The sequence below is a fragment of the Podarcis bocagei genome (genome assembly GCF_964188305.1).
Source record: "Podarcis bocagei genome assembly, chromosome: 18".
NCBI lineage: Eukaryota > Metazoa > Chordata > Lepidosauria > Squamata > Lacertidae > Podarcis > Podarcis bocagei.
In genome coordinates, this window is record NC_138144.1 from 6,086,896 (window position 1) to 6,110,675 (window position 23,780).

The 23,780-nt window shown below is 49.3% G+C and overlaps 1 protein-coding gene and 1 long non-coding RNA gene across 4 annotated transcripts in view; both read right to left on the reverse strand.

The window, feature by feature from the left end:
* Positions 1-23,780, reverse strand: part of SEMA6B (semaphorin 6B) — a 179,670-nt gene that overhangs the window by 106,354 nt on the left and 49,536 nt on the right. Inside the window, exon 1 of one of the 3 annotated variants that reach the window (XM_081177667.1) lies at positions 21,498-22,137. The exons of the other annotated variants lie outside the window; for them this stretch is intronic. The gene's annotated coding sequence lies outside the window, so the exon portion shown is untranslated. Of the gene's footprint in view, positions 1-21,497; positions 22,138-23,780 lie in introns of those variants that run through there. 3 annotated transcript variants of the gene reach the window in all.
* The window catches only part of LOC308577810, a 132,738-nt gene that overhangs the window by 106,354 nt on the left and 2,604 nt on the right, over positions 1-23,780 (reverse strand). The window lies entirely within an intron of this gene.

Genomic DNA, 23,780 nt, shown 5'->3' on the forward strand with positions numbered 1-23,780 from the left:
CGTTCTTAACCTGAAACTGTTCTTAACCTGAAGCACCACTTTAGCTCATGGGGCCTCCCGCTGCTGCCGCCGTGCAATTTCTGTTCTCATCCTGAAGCAAAGTTCTTAACCCTGGGTTAGTGGAGTCTGTAACCTGAAGCATCTGTAACCCGAGGTACTACTGTATATAAACCACGTGTCTGAAATAGTACAGGAGAGCCATTTTGACTCTCCCCAATTGACCTCAAATATTTCTCTGCAGTGAGGAAGGAAATAGGGATGTCTCCCTATTGTCTCTTTGCTCAAACCCTGTCTTAAGGGCATATTTGTGCATGAATAGAGTGAGCCTGTGACCTGGACTCAGGAACTAAAGTATTAACCATCACAAAAGAATGGGCAGGCTGTCCAGGTGGAGCAATCAGTGACCATTATCAGGTATTCTGACAAACAGGATTTCTGTGGAAGACTGTTGGAGACTGCCTCCTTCTGTGATGTATGTATGATGTTTTGAGGGGTGACCTTGAGCTACAGGGTGGTCAGTTTCAAAAGTCTATATAAGGGCTTGCGCACCATTGTTCGGGGTCCTCCTCCCTCTCCTGCGTGTGAAGGGGTCACCCTGTTGCACCAGTTTAAAAAAGATCAGGCTTACTAGCCACTTTGCTTCTCAATATTCTCTGGTTGGCCTCTGTTATTTTCGCCTTCCAATAGGGGACCTACTTAAGGACTCTACAGTGGTACCTCTGGATGCAAACAGGATCCGTTCCGGAGCCCTGTTCACATCCTGAGTAGAATGCAACCCGCGACTGCGCGTCTGCGGGTTGTGATTTGCCACTTCTGCGCATGCGCGTGATGTCGTTTTGAGCATCTGTGCATGCGCAAGTGGTGAAACCCAGAAATAATGTGTTCCGTTACTTCCAGGTCGCAGCAGAGTGTAACCCGAAAACGCTCAACCTGAAGCATATTTCACCCAAGGTAGGACTGTATACTGAGGGATGCGGGTGGCGCAGAGCCTAGGACTTGCCGATCAGAAGGTCGGCGGTTCAAATCCTTACGAGGTGAGCTCCCGTTGCTCGGTCCCTGCTCCTGCCAACCTAGCAGTTCGAAAACACGTCAAAGTGCAAGTAGATAAATAGGTACCACTCTGGTGGGAAGGTAAACAGTGTTTCCGTGCGCTGCTCTGGTTCGCCGGAAGCGGCTTAGTCCTGCTGGCCACATGACCCAGAAGCTGTACGCTGGCTCCCTCGGCCAAGAAAGCGAGATGAGCGCCGCAACCCCAGAGTCGGCCACGACTGGACCTAATGGTTAGGATACCGTTTACCTTTACTATGACTGTATACGGGCTCTTGTATACCCCATAAGGTAAAAGGAGCAGTATTTTCTTATAACAAACGTGGAAAAGAAGAAAAGATAACTGCAGAAATGTAACAGCTCTCATTTCGGGATTTGCATTATGGGCACAGGAGGGGAGCGAGAGGCTGCCTGCCCAGGACTGCCCCCCTTTCCTAATTGAAGCTGATGCATTTGGAGAAACAGGCCCTTGGGAAAGCGGATGATAGATGGGGCCCTGCGGAACGGGGGGAAACACTCCCCTTCCCGGGCTGCCTGCAAGGCAGAGAGATTTAGAGCGCGGCGCGACCGGCAAGCCGATTTGGACGCCAAGAGTGGATTTTAAGAGCCGGTCTCCACATCTAATGGCACACGACCTTTCACCCCCCTCGCCATAGGCCGGCCGGTGGCAGCGACAGTAACTTACAATCCCTGCACCGCAGCCAAATTGGCCCGAGATTTCTCTCTCTGCTTGAAGCACGCAGCTGCTTCCTCGGAGAGGCGATTATGCTCTGGCTGGCTCCCTTATCGGTTTGGAAGAAGCAGAGATTTTTATCGGAATACTGGCTGAATCCCAAAAGGGCTATATTATACACACAAACACTTATATATATATATTATCATCAGAGTGGGGGGGTGGAGGGGAGGGAAAAGAAAGCTAAAAGGATAACTCTCTCAAAAGCGTGACATTTCTTTAAAAGGGAAGAAGGTAACATCAGTTCCGGGCACTTGGAGATTTCGGAGAGAAAGTAATGGGTTAGTCTGGAATCCTTTAATGGAGAGTGGATCATGTAAACTCTGGGCTTTGCTGGGAGAGATTATCTAAGCATCAAAAAACACTTGCCTTTTAATGCGAGGAAGGCTGTTTAGAGATATTGGGTGTTTTAGAGGGGATTTCCTTGAGAGAACACCGAATGCCAATAAAGCAATCAGTACAAATCAGATGGGGGGGGGGGAGGAAGGAAGGAAGGAAGGAAGGAAGGAAGGAAGGAAGGAAGGAAGGAAGGAAGGAAGGAAGGAAGGAAGGGTGATTACCGTATTTTTCGCTCTATAAGATGCACCAGACTACAAGATGCACCTAGTTTTTGGAGGAGGAAAACAAGAAAAAAAATATTCTGAATCTCAGAAGCCAGAACAGCAAGAGGGATCGCTGCGCAGTGAAAGCAGCAATCCCTCTTGCTGTTCTGGCTTCTGGGATAGCTGCACAGCCTGCATTCGCTCCATAAGGCGCACACACATTTCCCCTTACTTTTTAGGAGGGAAAAAGTGAGTCTAATAGAGCAAAAAATACCTCCTTGACATGGAAGGGGCAGGAAGGGGTGATGGAATAGCGAATGTTTCCTTAAAAAAATGCTTCCTTCTTTTCCCTGGCAACAGAAGAGTAAAATGGGGTGCAGGAAAAAGTGAGTTCGCAAGATGTAAACTTTCCTCCGACTCCTAGGCAGCAGGGCTGTTTGGGGGTTTTCAGCCCTGGGCTGAACAGGTTCACGAAAAGGTGTTTTTGACCCCATCCCCATTTTATAGAAGAGCTGTGTGCCTCTCAGCTATCTCCATTAGCAGAGATTTTGGGGAAATATTTCACCGATTTTTTTTCAAAGAGGTGGGCGGTGGAGAAGTTACTCTCCCCCCCTCCCCACCCCAAAGTATATTTATTTACTTTTGTGGCAGCGGCAGCTGCTGCTACAGGAGGCGACAGCAGCGACTGTGAGGGCGGCAGAGATGGAAGAAGATTGCTGCACGCATCGCTGTCTCTCATCTGCTGCAGTTCGGCTTCTGACATCCCCCCCCCCAAAAAAAAGACTACACCATTCATCCCACTGTCCACTGCGGCAGAATTTTACGCAATTCATTATGTTACCATTACTCCACACCGTTTATTTCAAGGCAATGCAGAAAAGAAGAGCGGAACCATCAAATACTTATCATTTGTGGACTGAAACCGGTAACAGCGGCCACCAATTCTACGTGCTGAATTGCCTTCGGGAGGGGGGGGGGAAGAATATCATAAGGATTTTTTTTGAGGGGGGTGGGCCATAGCTAAGCTCTATTTTACAGGAGCACTGTGAGCCTTGTGTCGCAATTAAATTCTGCTACAAGGTAAAGGTAAAGGGACCCCTGGCCATTAGGTCCAGTCGTGACCGACTCTGGGGTTGTGGCGCTCATCTCGCTTTACTGGCTGAGGGAACCGGCGTACAGCTTCCGGGTCATGTGGCCAGCATGACTAAGCCACTTCTGGCGAACCAGAGCAACGCACGGAAACGCCGTTTACCTTCCTTCCGGAGCGGTACCTATTTATCTACTTGCACTTTGACATGCTTTCGAACTGCTAGGTTGGCAGGAGCAGGGACCGAGTAACGGGATTCGAACTGCCGACCTTCTGATCGGCAAGTCCTAGGCTCTTTGGTTTAACCCACAGCACCACCCACGTCCCACTCTGCTCCAAGAGTAAGGGTCAAATCCAATCATTGAGCAAGTTGGACAGTTGGCAAGCGCTCAATTGCTTCGCATCGCACTGCATCACGGATTCAGGAGTACAGTGTTTGCGTGCAACAGGTTGCAATATGGGTTTGGTAGTACAGGGTATATGTAGGAGGGGTTCTGCTTCTGGGCAACTGGTTAGGCGGCGGCAGCAATGGGCGATATCTTACACCTGCTGGAAGGGGGCAAGAGGGAACCATGTTCCCTGGTTGCAACGTTTTGTCCCCTCGAAAATGGTAATTGGGTAGAATTTGAGGTTAGCTCAGTGATTTCTCACTCTCTACAAAGAAAGTAGCATCAGTGTGTTGGCTCGGAAGTTATCTCCTCTCAACACAATGAGAGAGGGATCTCCAGTTTCTGTCCAAAGTTAAAGGTAAAGGGACCCCTGACCATTAGGTCCAGTCATGGCTGACTCTGGGGTTGCGGCACTCATCTCGCTTTATTGGCCGAGGGAGCCGGCGTACAGCTTCCGGGTCATGTGGCCAGCATGACTAGGCCACTTCTGGCGAACTAGAGCAGCACACAGAAACGCCGTTTACCTTCCCGCCGGAGTGGTACCTATTTATCTACTTGCACTTTGATGTGCTTTCAAACTGCTAGGTTGGCAGGAGCAGGGACCGAGCAACGGGAGCTCGCCCCGTCACGGGGATTCTGATCAGCAAGTCCTAGGCTCTGTGGTTTAACCCACAGCGCCACCCTTGTCCGCTTTAAACCAGGAAGACGGCAGGAACTGAACCCTGGGATCTCCCACATGCCAGTTAGAATCATGGATTTAAAAGGGACCGTTATAAGATCATCTGGTTCTACCACTGCTCTACGCAGGATCTACAAGGCAGGGTGCTATTTTAGCCTGCCTGCCAGATGCTCCTACGGCCTCTGGTTACACCTCCAGGAAAGGAGAGCTGAACACAAGAAACACAGAAACCTCTCTGTTGCAGGTTCTCGTTTTTCCAATCAGTTAAATTCAGTTCTCCCTATTTCCACAGCAATTTGCAAATTATTTTTTTAACAACAAAACCCTAATGAATATTTGTCAGCGTTTTGGTGTGAATTCCTAATACACACATAACCTACAATATTTTTTTGCAATCTCCCCGTGCCTCCAATATAATGTTATTTCCATTAATATACGCTGCTTGTGGACTTTGGAACTTCAAGGAGACCAAATCACATGACCAAATCACATGACGGCGTTGTGATGCCTGGCGATTGACAGGTGCTCTAGTCTTTCTGACCTAAGGGCGTGAGCGGGGGACAGGGCAGTTCACATCCACACTGAATTACACCAGACTCGAAAGCACGTCAAAGAGCCAGAGGTTGAGGGATCTTCTAAGCTATAGCTTTGTTTAGCTTATATGTAAATCCAGCACTAGGGACGCGGGTGGCGCTGTGGGTTAAACCACAGAGCCTAGGGCTTGCCGATAAGGAGGTCGGCGGTTCGAATCCCTGCGACGGGGCGAGCTCCTGTTGCTGGGTCCCTGCTCCTGCCAGCCTAGCAGTTCGAAAGCACGTCAAAGTGCAAGTAGATAAATAGGTACCACTCCAGTGGGAAGGTAAACGGCATTCCCATGCGCTGCTCTGGTTCGCCAGAAGCGGCTTAGTCCTGCTGGCCACATGACCCGGAAGCTGTACGCCGGCTCCCTTGGCCAGTAAAGGAAGATGAGCGCCGCAACCCCAGAGTCGGCCACGACTAGACCTAATGGTCAGGGGTCCCTTTACCCTTTACCTATTCTATTCATCTATTGTCTACTGTGACTGGCAGTAGATGGCTGTGTTCATGAATTGGTTTGGAAAGGGCAAGCTGTAATGCATGGTCAGCAAACTTTTTCAGCAGGGGGCTGGTCCACTGTCCCTCAGACCTTGTGGGGGGCCAGACTATATTTTGGAAAGAAAAAAAGAGAACGAATTCCTATGCCCCACAAATAACCCAGAGATGTATTTTAAATATAAGGGCAATTCTACTCATGTAAAAACACGCCGATTCCCGGCCTGTCCGTGGGCTAGATTTAGAAGGCAATTGGGCCGGATCCGGCCCCCGGGCCTTAGTTTGCCTACCCATGATGTAACGCAACCCACAGACCCACTGCCATTTCCTGCTGTTGTTGATCGATTTTATTGCAGGTTGACTCCTAGATGCCTATGGAAGAATAGCTCGGCTGGATAGAGCAGGGTGGTGACAATTCCAAGGTTGCAGGTTCGATACCCATATAGGACAGCTGCGTATTCCTGCCTTGTACGGGGTTGGGCTAGATGAATCATAGAATCATAGAATCCTAGAGTTGGAAGAGACCACAAGGGCCATCGAGTCCAACCCCCTGCCAAGCAGGAAACACCATCAGAGCACTCCTGACATATGGTTGTCAAGCCTCTGCTTAAAGACTTCCAAAGGAGGAGACTCCACCACACTCCTTGGCAGCAAATTCCACTGTCGAACAGCTCTTACTGTCAGGAAGTTCTTCCTCATGTTTAGGTGGAATCTTCTTTCTTGTAGTTTGGATCCATTGCTCCGTGTCCGCTTCTCTGGAGCAGCAGAAAACAACCTTTCTCCCTCCTCTATGTGACATCCTTTTATATATTTGAACATGGCTATCATATCACCCCTTAACCTCCTCTTCTCCAGGCTAAACATGCCCAGCTCCCTTAGCCGTTCCTCATAAGGCATCGTTTCCAGGCCTTTGACCATTTTGGTTGCCCTCCTCTGGACACCTTCCAGTTTGTCAGTGTCCTTCTTGAACTGTGGTGCCCAGAACTGGACACAGTACTCCAGGTGAGGTCTGACCAGAGCAGAATACAGTGGCACTATTACTTCCCTTGATCTAGATGCTATACTCCTATTGATGCAGCCCAGAATTGCATTGGCTTTTTTAGCTGCCGCGTCACACTGCCCGCGTCAGGGTTCCATTTCAACTCTACAATTCTATGGGTCTGTGGAAATAATCTACCAGAGAGCTATGCTCCTCGCCCTCAAAATAAAAGCAAGGATCCAGTCCTCATGAAGAAAGGGCTGGATGGCGATGATTTAGGCCTTTTTTTCCAGCTGGAACAAACCGGGACTCAGTTCTGGCCCTGAAGGAGCGTCTCCACCGCCATCATCCAGCCCAGACACGGAGGTCCAGCTCCCAGGGCCTTCTGGTGGTTCCTTCCCTGCGAGAAGTGAGGTTACAGGGAACCAGGCAGAGGGCCTTCTTGGTGGTGGCACCTGCCCTGTGCAATGCCCTCCCATCAGATATAAAGGAAATAAACAACCACCTGACTTTTAGAAGACATCTGAAGGCAGCCCTGTGTTGGGAAGTTTTTAATGTTTGATTTTTTGTGTGCTTTTAATATTCTGTTGGGAGCCACCCACAGTGGCTGGGAAAACCCAGCCAGATGGGCAGGGAATTTTATTATTATTAGGTGGACGCCATTGCCATTATAAGAGGATAAGTTCATGGTGAGTTCCAACACCTCTTTTTCTAGAAAAGCAGCGCTGATTACGTGCTTCACCGAAAGGTCTCAAGGCGGCTGGACAAGATAAAAACACAAGATAATAGTACAAATAAATAGTCGAAACAGAAGCAACCAAACAGTAACCCCCGCAAACACATTAAAAAGGCTTCAGAATTTTAACAAGCCCAAGGCCTGGTTGAAGAGGAACATTTTCGTCTGACACCTAAAGAGCGACATAAAAAGTAAAGGTAAAGGAACCCCTGACCATTAGGTCCAGTCGTGGCCGACTCTGGCGTTGCGGCGCTCATCTCGCTTTATTGGCCAAGGGAACCGGCGTACAGTTTCTGGGTCATGTGGCCAGAATGACTAAGCCGCTTCTGGCGAACCAGAGCAGCGCACGGAAACGCTGTTTACCTTCCTGCCGGAATGGTACCTATTTATCTACTTGCACTTTGACGTGCTTTCGAACTGCTAGGTTGGCAGGAGCAGGGACTGAGCAACGTTGCGGGGATTCGAACCGCCGACCTTCTGATCGGCAAGTCCCAGGCTCTGTGGTTTAACCCACAGGGCCACCCACTGCTGACAGGCCGGCCTTAATGCCAAGACTATATTTGGGGTGGGTGGGAGACCTTGGAGCCAGAAAGAACAGCGGCTGTAATCTCTGCGCCCTCCGCACTCGTGGCGAGAGACCGGGGAGCCTGCACGAGACGTGATTCATGCTGCCTGCGGGGAGCTCAAAGTGCAAAGCAGGGGAGGTGGGAGAAGGAAGGAGGACCGGGTTCCTATTAACAGCAGCTGTAAGTGGATCTTGAAATTGAATCTACACGTCCCCGGCTCCCGGGGGGTGTCAACACAGCAGGAAGCCAAGCTCGGGAGACATCGATCCAGCTGCAAAGTGGCGGAGGCAACTGCCTTCTGCAACAACAGTGCTGGTTCATGTTCACCCTTTCTCCCCGGAGGGAGCTCGCTGCGCGCGGGGGGGGGGGCATTTGCCGCAAGGTGGCCGGGCAGTGTGCATGTGCATTCGGCCCAGCGTCCTGTTGCTGTGCCCGGCCACAGGCAGGGGTTGAAGGCAGCCTCCTTCCCATGCCCTGTGGCCCGATGTAATCTCAGATAGACTGCCCTTGCTCGGGAAGGTTTGATTTTGGTGAGCTAATAGACCTACAAAGCTATGGTTTCCCCAGTAGTGATGTATGGAAGTGAGAGCTGGACCGTAAAGAAGGCTGATCGCCGGAGAATGGATGCTTTTGAATTATGGGGCTGGAGGAGACTCTTGAGAGTCCCATGGACTGCAAGAAGATCAAACCTCTCCATTCGGAAGGAAATCTGCCCTGAGTGCTCACTGGAAGGACAGATCCTGAAGCTGAGGCTCCAAGACTTTGGCCACCTCATGAGAAGAGAAGACTCCCTGGAAAAAACCCTGATGTTGGGAAAGATGGAGGGTGCAAGGAGAAGGGGATGACAGAGGACGAGATGGTGGGACAGTGTTCTCGAAGCTACCAGCATGAGTTTGACCAAACTGCGGGAGGCAGTGGAAGACAGGAGTGCCTGGCGTGCTCTGGTCCAGGGGGTCAGGAAGAGTCGGACATGACTAAACAGCAACAACAATAGACCTACATAAGAAGGATGCTGTTGGATGGCATGGGGGTTCTAGTATTCAGAGGCCTTCAATATTGCAGAAAGCTGTTTATCATCATCAGACAACAACAACAACAACAACAACAACATATTTATTCCCTGCCCATCTGGTTGGGTTTCCCCAGGCACTCTCAACGGCTCCCAACAGAATGTTAAAAACACAGTAAAACATCAAACATTAAAAACTTCCCTAAACAGGGATGCCTTCAGATGTCTTCTAAAAGTCAGATACCGTATTTTTCGCACTATAACACGCACCTGAGCATAACACGCACATCGTTTTTAGAGGAGGAAAACAAGGGAAAAAATATTCTGAATGAAACAGTGGACGTATCATTTTTGTGCTTCATGCTGTGGCCACAGACATGTGATCTGATGGTGAATTTGGGGTGACCCAATGCAAAAATCCTGAGAATCCCTGTGGATCCATGCTTTGTAACCACGTTTTTGCACCATTGCAGCCCCAGGCAACAGTGGGTGCGTGATTTTTTTGGTGGGGCAGGCTGTAGCCATGGACATGCTATGTGCTCTGATGGTGAATTTTGGCTGACCCAATGCAAAGATCCTGAGGATCCCTGTGGATCCATGCTTTGTAACCACGTTTTTGCACCATTGCAGCCCCAGGCAACAGTGGGTGTGTGATTTTGGGGGGGGGCAGGCTGTAGCCATGGACATGCTGTGTGCTCTGATGGTGAATTTGGGGTGACCCAATGCAAAGATCCTGAGGATCCATGTGGATCCATGCTTTGTAACCACATTTTAAGTGGGGAGGGAAGGAAAAACACAGAAGGCTAAGAATGCAGGAGAGGGCTATAACGTGAGGAAAGGAAGGCAAAAGTTTCCCCCCCACCCACCCACACAAGCCAGCCACTGTTTAAGGATTTCATCCTTTTAAATGGAAGAAAGCATATTTGAATGCTGTGTGTCTCCAAAAACAAAAAGCAGGAAGTCAAATCAGAATTTTAAGCCGAACCTGTAATCTCTCTTCCCTTCACAAACATTGTTCCCTCCGGAGCAGGGAGAGGATAGAACAAAGGACGCTCTGCTTCCCTCTCTTTTTGCCTGGAGGGGAGGGGCTTTCCCTGCTCTTTGTTCCGTTTGAGCAAACACAGTAACGAAACAGAGCAGGGTGGGCAGTAAGACCCTGAGGCAGAATGCAGGAAAGAACAGCTTCCTCTCTCACGGAGCTCCCTTCTCCCTGAAGCGCGGTTTGATTTTTGCCTTATTTTTCGGCTCCAGGGACCACACATTCGCTGCATAACACGCACAGACATTTCCCCTTCCTTTTTAGGAGAAAAAATCTGCGTGTTATAGAGCGAAAAATACGGTAGTTGTTTATTTCCTTGACATCTGGTGGGAGCGTGTTCCACAGGGCAGGTGCCACCACTGAGAAGGCCCTCTGCTTGGTTCCCTGTAACCTCACTTCATTAACCTTACTTCACGCCAGTGCAAGTAGATAAATAGGTACTGCTGCGACAGGATGGTAAACAGCGTTTCTGTGCGCTCTGGTTTCCGTCACGGTGTCCTGTTGCAGCAGAAGCGGTTTAGTCCTGCTGGCCACATAACCCAGAAAGCTGTCTGCAGACAAACGCAGCTCCCTCGGCCTGAAAGCGAGATGAGCACCGCAACCCCAGAGTCACCTTTGACTGGACTTAGCTGTCCAGGGGTCCTTTAAGTTATTGGTTCAGAAAGGATTCATTAGGTAGGTTTGCCTTTAAATTCGCACCAAATTGACATCCCCCCCCCTTCCACACCACCAGGTTAACCCCAAACAAGCCCCTGCAAATTGTAAGATGGTGAGGGGGTCCGATCTCCACCTGTGTGGCCTCCGCAGCGGAAGACTGCCGAACGTCTGCAACACCCAAGGAGAGTCTGGCAGCCCTCCATATCCGCAGGGCAATTTGCATATTAAATACACACCAATCTGCATATTAAGTGCCCATTTGCATAGAGGAAGTCATCTTGCATTGGCACCAAAAATAAACATACACACAGAAAAAGGCAGCTCTGGAATTCTAACAAATAAATAAAGGGGTCGTATTGCGAGAGACGTCAAGATGGCAAGAGGCAAGGGGAGCGTTTTGCATTTTCTGCTGAGTGCTGCACAGGGTTACAAGCATTTTCTGGGCTTTTCGGCAAACTGGCTGGGCTGCCCAGGCCAGACCTGCCCTAGCCATTAGGTCACACAGCCTCAGATATGAACACCCCGCAGGATATGCCCATGATTACAGCTGATTTCTGCTGTACAAATCCATTGAAACCGGTCTGGTCCCTCGACTCTTGTCAGTGTATTGATACCAATTGGACCAGCGTTTAAGGTAAGCTTTGCAAGACCTGACTTGCCAAACTTGCCGCTAGGTTTGCAAAACCCAACCTGCTCCATCATCTTCATGCATCGAATTGGCGATAGAGGAGCAATGAAATTCAGTACTCATTTAAGGTCAAATCTACCAAATCTTCGCTTTCTGCAACAACATGAGAACACAAACACAGCTAGCCTTTGAAGTTTGTGAAAGATTGCAATGCGATACTCCTACCAGTGTAAAAAATTCATCTATTGGGGAAAGTGCATGCAAAAATGAAGACGCTAGCGAAGATAAAATACAAAAATGCATTTTGCAGGAGGAACTGCTTGCAATAATAATGTGTGCATTGGTTAGAGCTGCCTATAGAAGAAGTGTGTTCACCAGGGGGAAATTCACACTAAAATGCTGGTGAATTTTCACGAGGATATAAAAAAATAAAAAAAATCCTAGATGGCTGCAAAATGTGGAGAACGAATTTGAGATTGGAAAAACAAGAAATAGGACATGGCAGAAAACTTTGGGCTTGAAAACCGCTTTGGTTTAGCCAAGTGAAACGTGCTTCTTAAGAGATCATTTTCTTTGCTAGACAAGACTGGGAAAGACACAAATCCAATATGTCACATCTATTTTTGAAGGCACATAGGGATTGTGTGTATAGGGAGTCCCTATTCCCCTATCTCCATTTGAAAAACCCATAGACACTGGAGGAGTGTCACAAATGGCTTGAGGCTGCAGTCAGATGGCACTTTGCTCCATCTTCCTGACGTTTCCTTTCCTGTCAATTCTTGCGTTTTGTGTGATCTTTCAGACAATGCAAAAGGCACTTCTGGAAATCTAGTGTTAATTGTTTCAGCAGGGGGAGCAATCAGTTAACTCAGAAACTCAGGGAAGCTTTGCGTTGAAATTTTCACGATTGCACTATTGCCCCTTGCCGGATGAAATTTGCGCTGGCATCCTGGCGTACAGTTAAAACTGAGCAATGCATGGCAGCATATTCACCCCAAAGCCACGACCCATACGTGAAAGAGGTGGATCTCAATAGTTAACCACACAAAGATCAGCTTTATTGGGATAATAATAATAATAATAATAATAATAATAATAATAATAATAATAATAATAATAATAAATTAATTTATACCCCGCCCATCTGGTTGGGTTTCCCCAGCCACTCTGGGTGGCTCCAAACAGAATATTAAAAACATGAGAAAACATCGGATATTAAAAACTTCCCTAAACAGGGCTGCCTTCAAATGTCTTCTAAAAGTCAGGTAGTTGTTTATTTCCTTGATATCTAATGGGAGAGCGTTCCACAGGGAGGGCGCCACCACCAAGAAGGCCATCTGCCTGGTTCCCTGTAACCTCACTTCTCGCAGGGAGGGAACTGCCAGAAGGCCCTCGGAGCTGGACCTCAGTGTCCGGGCAGAACGATGGGAGTGGAGACGCTCCTTCAGGGATACAGGGCCGAGGCCGTTGAGGGATTGAAAGGTCAGTACCAACACTTTGAATTGTGCTCAGAAACGTACTTTGTCAATTTTGGTTTCTCATATATCTGAAGGGTTGTTCCATGGAAGCTTGTACTCCCCTGTAGGACCCAAACCAACGGATTCAAGTGGCACAAAACGAGATTCCGCCTAATCATCTGGGGAAAAGCTTTCTGAAAGTAAGGTAGAAAGGTAAAGGACCTTTCTGTTTGACAGTGGAATGATCACCCCAAAATGATCAAGCGTTTGGAAACCAAGCCTTACGAGGAGCTGTTGAAGGAGCTGGGTATGTTTAGACTTGAAAAGAGGAGATATGAGCACCATCTTCAAATATCTCAAGGGCTTGCCACATGGAAGATGGAGCAAGCTTGTTTTCTCCTGCTCTGGAGGGCAGGACTCGAACCCATGGCCTCAAGTTACAAGAAAGGAGATTCCGACTAAACATCAGGAAGAACCCTGAGATGGTAAGAGCTGTTTGAGCAGTGGCTCTCCCTTCCCTGGAGATTTTTAAGCAGAGATTGGATGGCCATCTGTCATGGATGCTTGAATTCAGATCCCTGCTTGGCAGGGGGTTGGGCTAGATGACCCCTGAGTCCCTTCCAACTCTACAATTCTACAATTGTGGAGCCAAGTGCAGTGGCTGGCGGCTCCTTCTCTCTCCCCCCCCCATCTTCTGTTCAAGTTGGCGGCTGTGCTTGAGAGAAGAAGAAGAAGAATTTGGATTTGATATCCCGCCTTTCACTCTCTTTAAGGAGTCTCAAAGCGGCTAACATTCTCCTTTCCCTTCCTCCCCCACAACAAACACTCTGTGAGGTGAGTGGGGCTGAGAGACTTCAGAGAAGTGGGACTAGCCCAAGGTCACCCAGCAGCTGCATGTGGAGGAGCAGGGAAGCGAACCCGGTTCACCAGATTACGAGACTACCGCTCTTAACCACTACACCACACTGGCTCTCAGAGAGAGTAAATCAGATAGGATTGGGCATAGAGGAGTGTTTGGGATCACCGCCAACACCCACAGAAGAGCAAGGAGGAATTCAGGATATTGCACTGGGAGATTTAAGTCTGCAGCAGCCTTGCTCTCCTATTCATCTCAGCTTGGATCGCTTCAAGGTGTGGACAGTATCGCTGACCTGCCATCTCCATCACTATATCACCTGTGCTTCAAGGGAGCATGTCTCTGGGGCAGGGGGGGGCGGGAGGGGGGGTCTGTATACCTTTGGCAGGTGTAAATAATTCATCCGGCCGAGGTGGCGAGTTTCATCCAGGTAGAGTCGGGCTCTTCAAATTAGATTCCCCAAGGCAGGCCTTGTGAATTATTCAGCCGGGTGGCTCAGTCTCGCTCCCACCCCCCGCATTGTGCGCGATGTCTCTCTGGATGCAGCCAGCTCCGCGGTGGCTAATTAATTTTAATTACCGTCTTTCACTGTTTGGAAATTGGGCACGTTTGCAAAAGGGAGGAAACGGAAAGCCGGCGGAAAATGGGGAGGAGGGGGGTTGAGAAAAATCCAACCGCAGCTAGTTGGAAGGGAGGGGGGAACCTTTGCAACACGTCATTTTAAAAGGAGATTAAAATGCTCATTAAAAGAGAATGTAATTAACGGGCCACAGGTAGGGGATGGACAGAGCGTACATTTCCTGTTTTTCCAATCTTAAATTCGGTCGTCCGGATTTCTGGGGCGATTGGTGGGTTTTGTTTGTTTTAAAAACCTCTTGAAACTTTTTGGTGTGGATTGTATGCAGTTTCCCGTAACATAATGCATGTTTGTATGTTCTCTGATATATGTGTTTTGTGTGTGTGTGTGTGTTTTCAGAGAACTGCCTTGAGAATTCGGAGAGGCGTGAATTTCGAATGACCGGCTGAGTATGAGCCAGTGTATTGTTTCAGAAAGCGTACACTCATCTTTAAATGCAAACTATACCAACCTTGGGATGTGGGTGGCGCTGTGGGTTAAACCACAGAGCCTAGGACTTGCCGATCAGAACGTCGGCAGTTCGAATCCCCGCAACGGGGTGAGCTCCCGTTGTTCGATCCCAGCTCCTGCCAACCTAGCAGTTCGAAAAACCACATCAAAGTGCAAGTAGATAAATAGGTACCGCTCCGGCGGGAAGGTAAACGGCATTTCCGTGCGCTGCTCTGGTTCGGCAGAAGCGGCTTAGTCATGCTGGCCACATGACCCAGAAGCTGTATGCCGGCTCCCTTGGCCAGTAAAGCCTTCCCGAGCGCCGCAACCCCAGAGTCGGCCACGACTGAACCTAATGGTCAGGGGTCCCTTTACCTTTACCTTATACTAACCTTACTGTACTACCAACCTTACTATAATCTTGTGAAACATGGACCACTTATAAACACCACCTCCAACTCCTCGAAAGATTCCATCAACGGTGTCTCTGGAAATTTTTACACATCACTTGGGAAGACAGGCAAACTAATGTCAGTGTACTCAAAGAAGCAAAGATCACCAGTGTTGAAGCAATGATTCTTCAACATCAACTTCATTGGACTGGTCATGTTGTTTGGATGCTTGATGATCGTCTTCCAAAGCAACTACTCTATTCTGAACTTAAAAATGGAAAGCGTAATGCTGGTGGTCAACAAAAGAGGTTCAAAGACTGTCTCAAGGCAAATCTTAAAAAATGTAATATAAACACTGACAACTGGGAAACACTGGCCTGCGAGCGCTCCAGTTGGAGAACAGCCTTGACCAAAGGTGTCATGGACTTTGAAGACACTTGAACTCAGGACAAAAGGGAGAAACGTGCTAAGAAGAAGGCAGGCTTGGCAAATCCGCACCGTGATATGAGGCCAGAGAATGCCATCAGTATTTGCTGCCATTATTTCCCCCCACCAATCCGCAATTCACATCACCATAGAAGAATGACTGCATTATTAAATCGGCCGCAGCAAAGAGCAATTTGAATCATGTTGCTTTTGTGAAACACAAACTGCAGTACATGCATACTTACTCAGAAATAAGTCCCACTTGTTCTCAAAGGGACTAATAATGGCAGGCAAAAGGTAAAGGGCCCCTGGAAAGTTAGGACCAGTCAAAGGCAACTATGGGGCGCTCATCTTGCTTTCAGGCCGAGGGAGCCGGCATTTGTCCACAGACAGCTTTCCGGGTCATATGGCCAGAAGGACTAAACCGCTTCTGGGGCAACTGAACACCATGACAGAAACCAGAGCGCACGGAAACGCCGTTTACCGTCCCATCACAGCAGTACCTACAGTGGTACCTCAGGTTACATACGCTTCAGGTTACAGACTCTGCTAACCCAGAAATAGTGCTTCAGGTTAAGAACTTTGCTTCAGGATGAGAAAAGAAATCGTGCTCCGGCAGTGCGGTGGCAGCATGAGGCCCCATCCAGTGGCGTAGCGTGGGTTGTCAGCACCCGGGGCAAGGCAAGTAATTTGCGCCCCCTAACCCATGGATTTGCGCCCCCTAACCCCCAGATGTTGCGCCCGGTGCGGCCGGCCCCCCCTGCACCCCCCACGCTACGCCACTGGCCCCATCAGCTAAAGTGGAGCTTCAGGTTAAGAAGAGTTTCAGGTTAAGAACGGACCTCCGGAACGAATTAAGTACTTAACCTGAGGTACCACTGTATCTACTTGTGCCAGTGTGCTTTTGAACTGCTAGGTTGGCAGGAGCTGGGACCGAGCAACAGGAGCTCCCTCCATCGCGGGGATTCGAACTGCCGACCTTCCGATCGGCAAGCCCAAGCACCTCAGTGCTTTAGACTGCAGCGCCACCCCCGCCCTCTGATAACGTCCCTGATAACCGCGCCCCTATCTACGTCTACACAGAAGGAATTCCTACTGAATTCAACGGGATTACGTCCAGATAATCCTAAAGAGCAGTTAGGACTGTAATATTCTCCTTCTTTCTTTTTAAGTATTCTTAGATGGGGAGGGAAGGAGGAAAAATTGCAGCCAAACAAGCCTCGCTGTCAAGTGCCGTATTATTTTTGGAGCTTTTTCAAAAATATTGAAAAGCGTGCGATTCCCCCCTTTCTTTTTTGCACATTCCAAGCGCTGGGGGATGGCATTTCCGTGTCTCGTTCGCCCAGCCTCTGCCACTGCCTCTTCACAGCGACCTTGGCTGAGTCACTTCCTCCAGGCCGGCTTGCCAAGTTTCCGCCCGCGCAGGAATCTCGCGCAGGGAGGTGTATTAGCGAGTCATTTCCTCGGGCTGCCGGTTCCACTTGGCGGAGGGTTGATTACCGGCGGCTCCCCCCCCCCCGCTTTCAGCCTGGATTCCTCCTGACCCACAAACCTGACCCGCCGCTGAAATAGCTGGCAGGTGTTCCCAGGTGTGAAAGAGCTGTGTGCATTTAAGGCAGAGGAGGCGGGAATCTTACAGGAAGGAACTCCTCTGGTTGTTGTTACCAGAAGCAAAACAGCACAGGAGTTGCCAAACAGTATTTCCAAGAGAGGCGAAGGGAGGCTGGTGGGGACTGAGCTGGGCTATGTTTCACTTCTTTTCACAGGTGAAATTGGGCTGACTTTTGTAGGCAAAAGATGCTGTTAGTGTGGAGTAGTGGTTAAGAGCAGTGGACTCGTAATCTGGGGAACCGGGTTCGCTTCCCTGCTCCTCCACCTGCAGCTTCTGGGTGACTTAGGCCAATGCAATTCTGGGCTGCATCAATAGGAGTATAGCATCTAGATCAAGGGAAGTAATGGTGCCACTGTATTCTGCTCTGGTCAGACCTCACCTGGAGTACTGTGTCCAGTTCTGGGCACCACAGTTCAAGAAGGACACTGACAAACTGGAACGTGTCCAGAGGAGGGCAACCAAAATGGTCAAGGGCCTGGAAACGATGCCTTATGAGGAACGGCTAAGGGAGCTGGGCATGTTTAGCCTGGAGAAGAGGAGGTTAAGGGGTGATATGAGAGCCATGTTCAAATATATAAAAGGATGTCACATAGAGGAGGGAGAAAGGTTGTTTTCTGCTGCTCCAGAGAAGCGGACGCGGAGCAATGGATCCAAACTACAAGAAAGAAGATTCCACCTAAACATTAGGAAGAACTTCCTGACAGTAAGAGCTGTTTGACAGTGGAATTTGCTGCCAAGGAGTGTGGTGGAGTCTCCTGCTTTGGAGGTCTTTAAGCAGAGGCTTGACAACCATATGTCAGGAGTGCTCTGATGGTGTTTCCTGCTTGGCAGGGGGTTGGACTCGATGGCCCTTGTGGTCTCTTCCAACTCTAGGATTCTAGGATTCTATGATTCTCTGAAGTCTCTCAGCCCCACTCACCTCACAGAGTGTTTTTTGTGGGGGAGGAAGGGAAAGGAGAATGTTAGCCGCTTTGAGACTCCTTCGGGTAGTGATAAAGCGGGATATCAAATCCAAATTCAAACTCTTTGGTCCCATCCGCTTGCTTTTCTGCCCTCGGAAAGTGTTAGCGTTGGTGCTTACTAAACAGGGACCCAGTATGGTATTGTAGTACCATGTGACAGATCCGATTCGCCTCTGTGGTGCTTCCAGGAAGCCAAGTCAGAGCAAGGGCTAACATTCCTACCTTTGCTCTGAATGGGAGGACATTTTCACCTCGGTTTTGCGCCCTCTATTGCCCAAGAGCATGTACCTGCGTGTCTGTTTCACCACACACCTTGAGCTCACCTGCATTAGTGCATTAGTTTCACCACACACCTTACAGGGGTCAGCAAACTTTTTCAGCAGGGGGCCGGTCCACTGTCCCTCAGACCTTGTGGGGGGCCGGACTATATTAAAGAAATGAACGAATTCCTATGCCCCACAAATAACCCAGAGATGCATTTGAAATAAAAGGACACATTCTACTCATGTAAAACACGTTGATTCCTGGGCCATCCGTGGGCCAGATTGAGAAGGAGATTGGGCTGGATCCGGGCCTTAGTTTGCCTACCTATGCCTTACGCATTAGTGCAATGAATATTCATGCCTTGATTGTTTTGTGCGACGGCGAGGGATGAGAAGAAAATGTCTTGGGAAGCCGGATTTTGAAGCCAGTACCAGATTTTATTTTATTTGGTACCTTTTTTGTGTTCCTCTTACAGAAAAGAGACATTGCAGATAGCGTGGGAGAAAGCTGATGCTGCTATCTTCCAATTCATATTGGTGCACCCTTAACCCTCAGCCTACAAGAAAAGCATTCTCGAAGCACACGGGCGTCAACTGGAAATTTTAGAGTGGGGACCTCAATAGAGGCTGTTTGTGCATCTCGCACCTGCCTTGCGTTTAACCTTGGCATCAATAGATGTTCTGAGGCACTCCACTCTGAATCTCTCTCTCTCTTATTAATGGCAACAATAAATACGTTCCCAGAGCCTGCCGCCAAATATTTGACAGGTTATTTTCAAATCAACACGCGATTCCTGACTGCCGCGGCTCTTGGCTTTGTGCAAGCTCCCCTCGTCCCCCATCCTCTTCCTCTCTCTGCCATCCAAAGTGCATGTTAGATGCGCAGCAGCTGTATATCTCTGCTTCACAAAAACAGCAGCCTCCAAACCAGGGGTTTCCAGCGGGAATAGAGGGGCTTGCTAAACCCTTTCCCCATTCGGCCCTGCTTCTGTTCAAAACCATTACCCCCACCCCAGCTTTTCTTGAAGAAGAAGAAGAGTTTGGATTTGATATCCCGCTTTATCACTACCCGGAGGAGTCTCAAAGCGGCTAACATTCTCCTTTCCCTTCCTCTCCCACAACAAACACTCTGCAAGGTGAGTGGGGCTGTGAGACTTCAGAGAAGTGTGACTGGCCCAAGGTCACCCAGCAGCTGCATGTGGAGGAGCGGAGATGCGAACCCAGTTCACCAGATTACGAGTCTATCACTCTTAACCACTACACCACACTGTCTCCCTTGGCGGGTGGGGGGCGGGAATCTCTCCACTACACTACATATCGCCTCTCCCGGTATGCCCCACAGAGAGCCTCAAGGTCCATAAATAGCAACACCCTAGAGGTCCCGGGCCCTAAGGAAGTTAGATTAGCTTCAACCAGAGCCAGGGCCTTCTCAACACTGGCTCCGGCCCGGTGGAACGCTCTGCCTCATGAGACCAGGGCCCTGCAGGATCTGATCTCTTTCCGCAGGGCCTGTAAGACAGAGTTGCTCCGCCTGGCCTTTGGGCTTGGAGCCAATTTGATTCCCTCCCCCTCTTTCTTTTTTCTTTTTCCTTTCTCCTCCTGTGATGAGGCTGCATTTTAATATTTTAATGTTTCAACATTTTAATCTTGTTTTTATGTTGTATTCATTCAACTTGTTTTTATTATTGCTTGTAAGCCGCCCTGAGACCGGCCTTGGCTGGGGAGGGCGAGGTATAAATAAAAATTATTATTATTATTGCTAGTACAACATGAGATAAAAATGCATGCTTCCTCTTATCACATTCTACTGAGCCAGGGGTCAGCAACGTGCAGCCCATGGGCCTGATCCGGCTCACAAAGACCGTTTTACCACCCGTGAACCACCCCCAAACCAAGTTGCCTGCTCAGCAAGTCCCCCACACGCTGCGTTAAACTGGCACGGCGCATGGACTTGCTGAGCGGTGCCAGAAATCGTGTCTGTGCATGTGCAGATACCAGAAATCACTTCTGCACATGCCCAGATGCCGAATATTGCTTCTGCGCAGGTGCAATGTCTGGGCATGCGCAGACGCGATTTCCGGCATCGTGCTGCGCTGGTCCGGTCCTCGGATGATCTCTGCAGGAGTGATCTGCCCATGGCTGGTATGCCTTGGCGACCCCTGTACAGTGGTACCTCGGGTTACAGATGCTTCAGGTTGCAGACTCCGCTAACGCAGAAATAGTACCTCAGGTTAAGAACTTTGCTTCAGGATGAGAACAGAAATCGTGCGGCAGTGGCACGGCGGCAGCGGGAGGCCCCATTAGCTAAAGTGGTACCTCAGGTTAAGAATGGACCTCCAGAACGAATTAAGTTATTAACCCGAAGTACCACTGTACTGGGACGCGGGTGGTGCTGTGGGTTAAACCACAGAGCCTAGGAATTGCCGATCAGAAGGTCGGCGGTTTGAATCCCCGCGACGGGGTGAACTCCCGTTGCTCGGTCCCTGCTCCTGCCCACCTAGCAGTTCAAAAGCACGTCAAAGTGCAAGTAGATAAACAGGTACCTCAATGGCGGGAAGGTAAACGGTGTTTCCGTGTGGTACTCTGGTTCTCCAGAAGCGGCTTTGTCCTGCTGGCCACGTGACCCGGAAGCTGTACGCTGGCTCCCTTGGCCAGTAAAGCGAGATGAGCGCCGCAACCCCAGAGTCGGCCACGACTGGACCTAATGGTCAGGGGTCCCTTTACCTTTACTTTACCACTACACTGAGCCATCCAAAACCTGAAACAATTTGGTTGCAATGCATACGCCCGACCACCAGGATTGCCAGTGATTCCCCCACAAAATTGGAAACGGTAGCTGAAATTGCTGTTCTTTGTGTAGTTTGTCTTTGGTCAGGAACGGAAACCAGTCAAGCTCAATACGACTGGCATCCATTCACATTGGTGCTGCTGTTTTTAAGTCCACAAATGACACGCAATGAATGATGGGAGGTCTTAAGAAAAGAAAAAAAGAAAACATTTTGATGTTTCCTTTGCATTGCAACGAATGCAACAAATACTGTATTTTTCGCTCTATAGGACGCACCAGACCACAAGATGCACCTAGTTTTTGGAGGAGGAAAACAAGAAAAAATATATTCTGAATCTCAGAAGCCAGAACAGCTGCGCAGTGAAAGCGGCAATCCCTCTTGCTGTTCTGGCTTCTGGGATAGCTGCGCAGCCTGCATTCGCTCCTTAAGACGCACACACATTTCCCCTTACTTTTTAGGAGGGGAAAAGTGAGTCTTATAGAGCAAAAAATATAGTTACCCAAGTTACTTACATTCAACAGCAGACAAGCAACAGAACTGCGGCAGAAGGGAAACAGCGCTCTTTGCGATGAGTTCGGGTCAGGAGGGAAATCACTGGTTCCTTACGTCCCTGTCTGCCACTGAGGAATGGATCCCAACGTTTCACCTGGAAAGCTCTGCTCTGAAATTCCAAATCTAGATCACACCAGAGAGGCAACTCTCGACGTTTCCAAAACTCCGTAGAAACGAGAAGCTGTTTTCTTTCTAAAACATATACAACCCCTGTTCCAGTTCAGGCCTCCTCAAAGCTACACCCTCCTGGAGCGATCTCTGCGGTATGGGGAGGAGATTTGGAAGGGGCTGCCAAAGGCCCACACATGGGGGGTGGGAGCGCCAGACCCAGAGATCCTTTAAGACTCAGCTGTGTGATCCAGCGAGAGATTTAAAGGCCACCCGAGGACTGAGTGAAGAGTCCAGAGGACTGCAGGGAGAGAACACTTTCATTGCCAGGAAAGAAAAACTGGCCAGAAGGGGGGAAATGTGGAACAATTTATTCCAGGTCCACGTGGGAGTATTCTTGGGCTGCAAAGGAACCTGAAGCTTCCAGCATTTGTCAGAAATTAGTGTCAAGATTTCGCCCTCATCTGCTTGAGGAGAGGGAGGGGGCTTCGAATTACATACACGCGTTGTAAATCCTTGCTCTAAAAAGATGCACGCTGGCACAGCAAAGTCCGCGGCTTTAGATTGAACAAGGCAATGGACTGGGGCAGAAGCGGATTGGGGTGCTTGGCTTTTTTTTGGGGGGGAGAACATCCCAAAAATGGAGAAGGGTGGAGCTTCTGTGTCAGGCTCATCCCATAGTCCAAGATGGAAAGAGGCTGGTTCTATCTAGGGATGGGTAAGGGCTCCATTGTTTTAGCCTTTTTGCCAATCTGACGTTCACTTCTGCACATCAGTTTGTTATTATTATTTTTAATTTAGAGCCAGTGCAGTGGCTGGAATATTGGACTGGGACCTGGGAGACCAGAGTTCAAATCTCCACTTGGCCATGAAGAGAGGGGGAGGACCTTGGGCCATTCACTGTCCCTCAGCGAAGACTACCTCACAGGGCTGTTGTGACTGGGAGCGGCCACCGAGACCATATAACACCGGCCTTGAAAGACCTACACAGGCTTCCAGTACGTTTCCCAGCACAGTTCAAAGTTTTGGTGCTGACCTTTAAAGCCCTAAATGGCCTCAAAGGCCCAGTAGACCTGAAGGAGCGTCTCCACTGCCATCGTTCTGCCCGGACACTGAGGCCCAGCGCTGAGGGCCTTCTGGTGGTTCCCTCCCTGCGAGAAGCAAGGTTACAAGGAACCAGGCAGAGGGCCTTCTCGGTGGTGGCACCCTCCCAACAAATGTCAAGGAAATAAACAACTATCTGACTTTTAGAAGACATCTGAAGGCAGCCCTGTTTAGGGAAGCTTTTAATGTTTAATAGGTTATTGTATTTCAGTGTTCTGTTGGAAGCCGCCCAGAGTGGCTGGGGAAACCCAGCCGGGTGGGCGGGGTATAAATAATAAATTATTATTATTATAAAATGGGGAGGGGCATAACTCTGTACTCCCCCTCAAGCTCCTTGGAGGAAATGTGGGAGAGAAATGTGTTAATAATGAGCAAAATTCACCGGGGTTTGTTTTTTTAGTGTGATTTCCCCCCAGTCAACAAATTTTTGCAAAGCAATTTCCCCTGAGGCAATGCATTTTGGTACGTTCATTTCATCAGCGTACGGATCTTTACGCACACTTTATCCCAGAATGTGTACAGAGTGTACAGAGGTGGCCGTCGCGTGGACAGTCGCACTTCTTCACACACACTGCTTCCAGTTCAACTACGGAACTCCCTGCCACAGGATGGCTTCGAAAGAGCATCAGACAAATTAACAAAGGACAAGGTTGCCAGCAGTTACCAGTCATGCTCTGCTTCAAACTTCTGGAGGCTGGGAAACTGCACGTGAAGGTCCCTTACCTTTCCCGCCCCAACCTGGCCACAGTGATCCATGCAACCGTCACCTCCAGGCTTGACTACTATAATTCGCTCTATGCAGGGCTGCCCTTGAAACTGTCCCAGAAACTCCAGTGGGTGCAGAATGCTGCAGCGAGGTTCCTCACGGGGTCCCTGCCATGGGAGCATATTCACCTGGTGCTTTACCAGTTGCACTGGCTCCCGGTGGAGTATCGGGTCAGGTTTAAGGTGCTGGTTTTGACCTTTAAAGCCCTTTATGGCTTAGGGCCCTTACAGGACCACCTTCTCCTGGTCTGCCCCACAGAGGACCT